Below are 10,079 nucleotides of genomic sequence, written 5' to 3' on the forward strand. Positions count from 1 at the left end.
GTTCCTGGGCTGTAAATTTTCTTTATTCTTTCTTTATCCTGACTCTTTCCCCTGCCCACTCCAGATGGGAGTCTGGTAAACCTTCTCTAAACTGGCTCCAATGCATTTTCTGCTTTCCTTTAACTGAAGTGTCCAATCCTGTAACCAGTGCTCCAAATCCTTTATGCGAAAGGCCATCTTGCTGCTGTGGAGAAGCTTGCTTGTTCCTTAGGTATAAGGCAGTCATCCACCCGACTTTCCGATATGGTCCAAAACTTGCACTGTGTATAGACACCACTTTAAGACCCTTGAGAAATACCATCAACGTTGCTTGAGATGAATAGGTATATTAATACGAGCATCCTTGAAGCAGCTAACAGCAGCAGCATCGATACCATGATCACCCAAAACCTACTCCCCATACCACTGACCCCGCAGGCCTTTTCTGTTGCTACTTGGAAGGATTGACAGATGAATTGTCGATGAGGAAGTGAAACAGCCTTGTCACGTCTCCTGACATATTCCTAGGAATCAAGTCTTTGTTTAATGATCTAATGTTTGATTTCTTCATACACATCTGTTCAATTTTGTAGAAACAAACTCATGTCCATTTGTACAATAGTCGTGATAAATTATAAATATGGTGTGTTCATTTGTTTAAATCTCAAACTCATTAAGAGTTGTCAGTTTTAGTTTCATTAAATTTGTGCAAAAAATGTTGTGCACAGTTGTAAAAGAACTTTGTGCTCATTTGTGTAATAAACCTGTGTTCATTCGTGCAAAATTCTTGTGTTCATTTATGCAGTTTGTTCATTGAATGACTTAGCCTTCATTGTCACGTGCACTCAAATGATTGCAGTGAAATGTTTATAATATTGCCTCTTGGCACCATCTTAGGAACAGGGTACTGAGGTACAGAATACTTACGTATGTGTTACAGAATTGAGCAAATCATAAACAAAGTTCAATGTGAGAATAAAGGATAAAGAAGCTGTCTTTAAGAAGTACTCACACTTTAGTCTTTTAACCAAGTCCATGCCAGTTTTCAGACTACCAGGCTTTGTGTACAGGAGATGCTGGGCATCAATCCTGGAGGCCTCACTTGCAGTTCACCTCCGTGCTAGACTCCACTCCACCCCACTCACCTCTGGGATTCACCTGGACATCTCGCCCTCTATGCGGGCCTGGCCTTAGACTTGCCTCCGAGACTGACCTTGATCTGCTGCCTCTGTCCTGATTTGTGTTCATTTATACAAAACGCTTGTGTCTATTTGAGAAATAAACTTGTGTTTCTGTGGTTTTATTACTGAGCTTTCTCTCTCTGTCTTGTGAACACATCCATGCACCTCTGCAGACTAGTGTCCCGGCTGGGTTGTTACCCTCAGACCAGGAGAACAGGGTTCAAATCATCTCCTCCAGGCATGTGTTCTAACATCGCTGAGCAGGTTGATTGTGGAAGCTGTCTCATGGGCACCTAGCAGAAACTGGGCAGGCAGTGGTTACAGAAATGTGTTGTAAGATTGGAGAAGGTCTGGAGTCTTGCATGGGCTGGCTGAGGAATGGAAGGAGACATGTTAATACTATCCACAGCTGAGCTGGTGCAGGTTGTACCGATAAAGGAAGGATGGACAGGCTTAGGGGAGTCAGGAAGTGAATTACTCACTGTGGTATTCTCAGCCTTTTGACTGCTCTTTTAGCCATTGTATTTATATGTTGAATCCAGTCAGGTTTATCGTCAATACTAACCCCCAGGACGTGGAGAATTCAGTTCCAATGATGCAACAAATAGGTGAACATATTTTAGGGAAAAAGGTGCAATTTCATTACAGTAGCTGCAGTTTCCAGTCCAAATACATTGCGGTGTACTTTTACAGATATTCTGAATCAAGTAAAACTGTGAAAAAGCACTCACTACAACAGCTGTTTAACCGCAAAGATGGAGTTTTACTGATGGAGCAAACTCTTTGATGTAATTGTAATTCAGGGCATTGAAGAAGGTAAAGTCCCCAAAGTCCTCAGTAAACAGAGGCAACTGGTGGTGGTTTAACCTGAGGGTCACCTTGCCCAGCCACAGGGAGAGGGTGAGGAAAGTCCTTGTTGGTGAGTAGGGAAGGTTAAAGCAGGGAGTTGTTGGACTGAACTGGTATTTGCTGATGCTGACACCCTGCCATTGCTCAGCAAAGCATGAGATTCCTGAAGAAGGGCTTATGCCTGAAAGGTCGATTCTCCTGCTCCTCGGATGCTGCCTGGCCTGCTGTGTTTTTCCAGCACCACATTTTTCAACTCTGGTCTCCAGCATCTGCAGTCCTCACTTTCTCCTATGAGATCTATTGGTCAGATTCAGCTGACTTTTTTTATTTCAAAAATGTACTTTATTTGTAAAAGTCTCTTTGCGTTTATACATTGTCACAAATGCAGTTCAATTTTGTACAGTAGCATATCAAGGAAACAAACCAAAGTCATCGGCATCTCTTACACATGCAAGACTGCACTTACATGCATTTCAGGTAATAGGAGGCTCAATAACTGAATGGGCCCCCAATTACCTTCAACAGGAAGACCTCAGACAGTGATCTTTCCCCACTGCCCCTTGGTAGGAGCTGCCCCACTCTTTAGTGCATCCCCCAGCACGAGTCCTGGACCTTGGAATGTGCCAGATTTCAACACTCAGTCAGCATCAACTCCTTGTTCTGGAAGATCAACAAATGTCAGGCATACCAAAGAATGCCTTTCACCGAGTTGTATTTTTGTATGCTCTCAGCTGCTGAATTCATTTAATTCTCACAATGTTCAGTGTTCAGTTAGAATCTGATAACTGGTACATCAGGGATTATGTGACTTGATTTATTACTGTCACATGTACCTAGGTACAATGAAATAAAATTGTGATTAGTGGAGTGTGGGGCAGTATTTTTCAGATAAATAAACTCATGCGTACATCATTATGACTTGATGTACCTCCAGGCTCACCATTTTTTGAGGGGTTATTGAGAGTACCTTGAGCTGCTACATCAATGCCTGGTTTGGGAATTCCATCGTCTCAGATTATAAACACCCTGCAATGGATAGTGAGGACAGCTGAGAAGATCATCAGGGTCTCTCTTTCCTCCTTTATAGACATTTATACCACACGCTGCATCTGTAAGGCCAACAGCATGGTGGATGACCCCACACATCCCTCATTCAAACTCTTCTCCCTCCATTGAACAACCTGAGAGAATCTGAGGCTGTTCACTGATGGTATTTGTTGAGTTCAGCAGAATCCAGCCTCCCAGTGGTGACACTCCATCTCAGCCTCTGAGTGGGAGCACCTTCCACATTCAAGTATTCCAGGCCGGAAGAGGCCTTACAGCCAATCTTACTGCATAGTAAACTGCCTTCTGTATTTCCAAAGAATGTCTTTGTGCCAATTACATGATGATGACTCTGTGGTCTTTCTCAGAAACAGAAACATCTAGTTCCTCAGTTTTCAAACCTCAACTTCCCTTTAAAAGAGACCAGCTCTCAGATTAGAACAGGGAATGTAGATTGCTCTTCTCTTTGTTATGTGGGTGACTACAAAGAACGGTTTCCTTTTCTACTACACGGCTGTACCTGTATTGTTGGAGAGAGATGAAGATCAAAGAGGGAGAAGGATTTTAAGGAGCTGAAAAACTGGCATCAAGAAGATAGACCAAACAACCAGCTAATTCGCACAAAGTCATAGCACAGAAACAGACCCTTCGGTGCAACCAGTCCATGCTAAACATAATCGTAAACTAAACTGGCCCCACTTGCCTGCTCATGGCCCATGTCCCTCCAAACCTTTCCTAATCACGGATCTATCCAAATGTCTTTCAAACGTTGTAACCACATCCACCACCTCCTCAGGAAGTTCATTCCACATGCGAACTCTGTGTAAAACAAAATTGCTACATCTTTTTAAAATCTCTCTCCTCTCACCTTAAAAATGTGCCCCCCCCCCCCCAGTCTTGAAACTCACAATCCTTGGGAAAAGACAATTAACTCTATCTGTAACTCTCATTATTTTATAGACTTCTGTGAGATTGCCTCTCAACCTCCTACGCTCCAGTGGATTAAGTCCCAGCCAACTAGTCTTTCTTTCTAACTCAAACATACCCAGCAACGTTCTGGTAAATCTCTTCTAAACCCTTTCCAGCTTGATAAGACCATAAGACATAGAAGCAGAAATTCGGCCATTCAGCCCTATTGAGTCTGCTCCACCATTCAATCATGGCTAACAACTTTCTCAACCCCGTTGTCCCACTTTCTCCCCATAACCCTTGGTACTCAAAAACGTATCTTTCTCAGTCTTAAATAGCGTTCCTTAAAACTGGGTGACCTGAACTGGACACAGTATTCCAAAAGAGGCCTCACCAATGTCCTGTACAACCTCAACATGACATCCCAACTCCTATACTCAAAGGACTGAGCAATGAAGGCAAGCATGCTGAATGTCTTCAGGGCTTTTGCCCAAAACATCAATTTTCCTGCTCCTAGGATGCTGCCTGACCTGCTGCACTTTTCCAGCTACCACTCTAATAGAGACTCTGATTTCCAGCACCTGCAGTCCTCACTTTTGCCTTTTTAATCAATCACCCTGTCTACGTGTGAGGCAAACTCTGAGGAATTATGTACCTGCACCCCGGGTTCCTTTATTAGAAAACACTCCCCAAGACGCTACCATCAATTGTATAAGCCCTGTCCTTGTTTATCGTACTAAAATGCAATACTTCATATTTCAACAGGATACTGAAAGACTTAAACAAAATCAACTGCGTCATACATCTGGATGGTGGAATAACCTCGACCAGATCTAAAAGAGGATTAATAGTACTGAAACACCTGAATTCAGGAGGTTATAGGGACCGTGCCCAGATCTAGGAGTGTGAGAGAATGGGATTCTGTCACTAAAGAGGGCAGTTGGATAGACAAGCAATGCAGAATTAAACTGGATGGGATTCACTTTATTGTCACATGTACTTGCAGTACAGTGAAAAATTTACAAATTGCCACTTACTGCGCCATCTTAGGTACAAAGCAGCCTAGGTACAGCTTCTTCAGTACAAATTCTTTGGGGTGGGTGGGGGGGTGGGATGGGGGAGGGGGAAATTGCAAATTAAAGGAATATTAAGTCCAGCATTACAGACCTCAAAGTACAAAATCTGTATAATAAAAAAACCTCAAGGTAAAGTGATGAAACAAACTAATCACTTTCATGTGAAGATCAAAATGAAGCTGGATGTTGCAGTATGCTACTATCACAAATTTCTGTCTCTTTCCATTCTGGTAGAATTTACATATTTTCCCCTAATAATGACTTATACCCACCCTCTGTGTGGGAATATGTCACGTTATTGATGCCACATTGTAAAAGAGCTGGTGTAACGTGTGATATCGAAATATTCATATGTATTTTAATGTGAACAGGAATGTGGCGCTACCCTTCTTACCATGCAGAGACATGCCTGAGTATCCAGCAAGGTTAGATCTAGCGCTGAACTGTTCAGAATGGTCATGGAAATCCTCCAGAATAAGGCAGGGCATGCCAGAAAAGTGTACAGTCTTCGCGAGAAGATGCATGGACGTGATCATAAGGTGAGGGGGTGGGATACATTCGATAAATCATCTCACGTCACCATTAGCTGGATATAACAGAATTTAATGCATTCATATAGTCCATGCTCACAATGTCAGGACGCTCCTAATCACTTCAACAGCTTGTCAAACCTTTTAATTCTGTACCCAAGAGGAATTTGAGCCATTTCTGAGCCAGCTTGGGACAGGGTTATCAATTTCCTGTAATACCTCCTTACCTGAGAGTGTCTATTGGCTGTTAATATCTGGGATACAGACACAGAAATTCAGTTCAGTCAATCACCAGTGATAACAAAATGAAATGATCAAGATCTGCTTTAAACAAAAAGAGACAATTTAATCTTAATACTGTGCTTTCAAAGCAGGACCAGGAGTTTAAATGACAAAGTGTGCATTTGTCAGGCAAATGCAACATGCCTACGTATATTCAGTTATTTTTGAGAGGAGGACGACAGGGGAAAGTACATTCACCCTTCATTCATTTCCATGGCCTGGCCATCTCCATAATGATCCAGTTCCACCCACTGAACTTAATAGTTTATTGACTACCAAGTGAATAAAGGATCAGGAACAATAAAAGAGATGTTCTATTAACAGAATGGATAAGCATTTGTTCTGATTGACTCATCACTCTGAGGAGTGGCAGAGATAAGGGCGTAACTGTGGGAATTCTATTTTTCTTCATAGATTGAACATCCATCCTTCTGTTGTCAATTGGAATGCATCCTTCAACAAACTCAAACTGCTCATTCCGGAAAACTAGAGCATCTGATTCACCCAGATTCCCACTACTTATCCATCTCCCAGGTTTGAGCTGGCCTGGACTCAATAAAGAGTGTCCAGTGAAAAGTACAGAAGCAGTGGGAGAACTGGACAAACTCTCGACTCCAGGAATACAACTTGTCCTTGCTAGTGATATAGCCGGGTCACAGGTAGGAGTGCTGTCTACTGTGTTCAAAAAGCCAGTGGAATGTCAGATAACTGGAAACATACCCTGGGATTTTTCCTTACTGTGTGGTAACAAGGTCACAAAGTCACCAGTTGAAACAGGAGGAGAAATCAAAGACTACTGGTAAGAAAGTTGAAGCAGAACTATCAGAAACAGTGATTGATCGAATGGTTGAGGCAAAACAGGAACAGGTGAACGACGTTGATATTTTTTAGCTCAGAGAAATTAACTGAGTTACAACAGAAAGATGAAAAACTGAAGCAATTGTATTAAAAAAATACACAGTAGATGAATCTGAGCTTATCCCAGTGTGTTCCTATCTTAAAAATCACATCTTACTGAAGAAATAGAGACCATCACACATTCAGGCAGATAAGTAATGGGCAGACATTCATCAAGTCGTATTTCCAGTGGATTATAGAAAGGATGTGATGCAGATAGTGCTTTCCAGCACCATATTCTTGACTCTCATCTCCAGCATCTGCAGACCTCACTTTCTCAGAGGAGGTGATGCAGATAACACATGAACTCTCAGTAGGAGATCAGTTTGGGGTAAAAAAACTAAAGGGAAAAATGCAAAAACATTATTTTCCTGTTCTGAACTGTGCAAGGATGTAGTTGAATTTTGCTAGACATTGCCAGCAAGATGGCCTTTCACAGAAAGGTTCCAGAGAACTGGGTACAGGATTGGACAGTTCAGTTAAAGAAAAGCTGAAAATACATTGGAGGCAGTTCAAAGAAGGTTCACCAGACTCATATCTGCAGTGAGCAGGGGAAAGAGTTGGGATAGCGAGAAATACTTTACATGGCATGTTGTACTGATCAGGAATGCACTGACTAAAAGAAAAAAAAATCAGACTTCACTTTCAAAATACCATGCAGTTTAGGTCACCACGCGATTGGGAGGATGTGATTGTACTGGAGAGGGTGTGGAAAAGGTTCACTAGGATGTTGCCTGGGGGTGAAAAGCCTCAGTTATGTGGAGAGACTTGACAGGGTGGGTTTGTTTTCTGTGGAGCACAGGAGAATGAAGGGGGATCTGATTGAAGTATACAACATTATGAGAGGCAGAGACAGAGTAGATTGTGAGAATCTTTTCCCCATGGCAGACATGTCAGACACCAGAGGGCATAGGTATACAGTGATGAGTAAGTGTTCTAGAGGAGTTCTGAGACAAGATTGTTCGCCCAGAGGATGGTAGAAATATGGAACATGCTGCCTGAAAGAATGGTAGAGGCAGGTACTCTCACACCATTTTGGAAGCATCTGGACAAGTACTAGCCAAGGCATTGTAGGTTATGGACCAAGCACAGGTAAATGGGAATTCTGTACTTTGGCGTTTGTTAGTTAGCACAGACATGGTGGGCTGAGGGGCCTATTCCTATGCTGTAGGACTGTGTCATTCCATGACACTAACATCCTGTTGGTTACCAATCAGAACCTGAACAGGACTGGCCAAATAAATGCTGTGGCTACAAGAGCAGATCAGAGGCTGGGAATCACCGCCTGACTCCCCAGATGCTGTCCACCATCTGCAAGGCACACGTCAGGATTTTAATGGAATACTCCCAACTTACCTGGATGGGTACAGCTCTAACAATGCTCAAGAGGCTTGACATCTTCTTGATTGGTATCACATCCACAAACATTCACTCTCTCTAGCACCAATGCTCAGTTGCAGCACTGCAGTAACTCACCAAGGCTCGTCAGATAGCACCTTCCAAACCTATGACCACTACCATCTAAAAGGACCAGAGCAGTATGTTGGAAGGAATTAGATGAATCAGAGTGGAACATAACGAGGCAGCCTTTATTCAAACTTGTGGGAGAAGCCTCAGAGTCAAACTCCAAGACACTCTGCCCTCACTTACAGGTCAAAACAAGGTACATGCACATATCTGCATCACAATGGTTACATGTAGCATTGGTATAAAATAAACTCCATGTCAGGTCTTTACTGGAGAAACAGAATACATCTTACTTACTTGCATGGTGCTGAGTCCTCTAATTCCAATGGGACTACTGTGTACAGTTCTGGTTGCCCTGCAGTAGGAAGGATATTATTAAATTGGAAAAGGGTGCAGAAAAGATTTGAAAGGATGTTACAAGGACTGGAGGGTTAGAGTGAAAAGGAGAGGCAAGAGGGACTCGCACTTTTTTCCCCACTGGACAGATCTTTTCCGAAGAATTCAAAACTACAGGGCATATTTTTAAGGTGAGGGGGGAAAGATTTAAGAGGGGCCTGAGGGGCAATTTTTTTTTAAACAAAGAAGATGGGTCATTTGTAGAATGAACTGCAAACGAAGTGATGGATGCAGTAGAGTTACATTTCAAACAAGTTTTGGTTCAGTACATGAATAGGAAAGGTTTCAAGGTATATGGGCCAAACATAGTCAAATTGGACTAGTTTAGTTTGGCAAACCGTTGGATTGAAGGGACTGTTTCCGTGCTGTATGACTCTGACTTGATGACTCTGTCTTCAGAGCTTATCTGCCCCCATCATCTGCTCATAACACCCAAGCCTTTCCTTATGATCAATACTTGTACGACCACAAATATAAAGTATCTAAATTATTTCAATGAGAAGACATGGACAGTAAGTTTGCAGACCACACCAAATTTGGTGGTTTCGTGGACAGTGAAAAAGACAATTTTCTGATTCAGTATGTGGATGTACCTACTAGAGAAGGTGCAAAACTTGACCTACTCTTGGGAAATAAGGCAGGGCAGGTGACTGAGGTGTCAGTGGGGGAGCACTTTGGGGCCAGCGACCATAATTCTATTCGTTTTAAATTCGTGTTGGAAAAGGATAGACCAGATCTAAAAGTTGAAGTTCTAAATTAGAGAAAGGCCAATTTTGACGGTATTAGGCAAGAACATTTGAAAGCTGATTGGAGTCAGACGTTCACGAGTAAAGCGACGGCTGGAAAATGGGAAGCTTTCAGAAATGAGAAATCAAGAATCCAGAGAAAGTATATTCCTGTCAGGGTGAAAAGGAAGGTTGGTAGGTATCAGGAATACTGGATGACTAAAGAAATTGAGGGTTTGGTTAGGAAAAGAAGGAAGCATGTGTCAGGTATAGACAAGATAAATCGAGTGAATCCTTAGAAGAGTATAAAGGAAGTAGGAGTATACTTAAGAGGGAAATCAGGAGGGCAAAAAGGGGATATGAGATAGCGTTGGCAAATAGAATTAAGGAGAATCCAAAGGGACTTTACAAATATATTAAGGACAAAAGGGTAACGGAGGAGAGAATAGGGCCCCTCAAAGATCAGCAAGGCGGCCTTTCTGTGGAGCCACATAAAATGGGGGAGATACTAAATGAATATTTTGCATCAGTATTTACTGTGAAAAAGGCTATGGAAGATATAGACTGTCGGGAAATAGATGGTGACATCTTGCAAAATGTCCAGATTACAAAGGAGGAAGTGCTGGATGTCTTGAAACGGTTAAAGTTGGATAAATCCCCAGGACCTGATCAGGTATACCCGAGAACTCTGTGGGAAGCTAGAGAAGTGATTGCTGGGCCTCTTGCTGAGATATTTGTATCATC

General features: G+C 42.4%; 1 long non-coding RNA gene across 2 annotated transcripts; it reads right to left on the reverse strand.

Annotated features, from left to right (window-relative positions):
* Positions 1–2,856: 2,856 nt before the first annotated feature.
* On the reverse strand, positions 2,857–8,903 carry LOC122544155. Of its 2 annotated transcripts, none has more exons than XR_006310281.1 (3): positions 8,512–8,903; positions 5,796–5,889; positions 2,857–3,035 (listed from the first exon to the last, which is right to left on the reverse strand). It is a non-coding gene; the product is annotated as an uncharacterized LOC122544155 (long non-coding RNA). The 2 variants fall into 2 exon arrangements; XR_006310280.1 differs by having other exon boundaries at positions 5,796–5,892.
* Positions 8,904–10,079: the final 1,176 nt, after the last annotated feature.

Source organism: Chiloscyllium plagiosum, chromosome 47 (genome assembly GCF_004010195.1).
Source record: "Chiloscyllium plagiosum isolate BGI_BamShark_2017 chromosome 47, ASM401019v2, whole genome shotgun sequence".
In the NCBI taxonomy this organism is placed as follows: Eukaryota; Metazoa; Chordata; class Chondrichthyes; order Orectolobiformes; family Hemiscylliidae; genus Chiloscyllium; species Chiloscyllium plagiosum.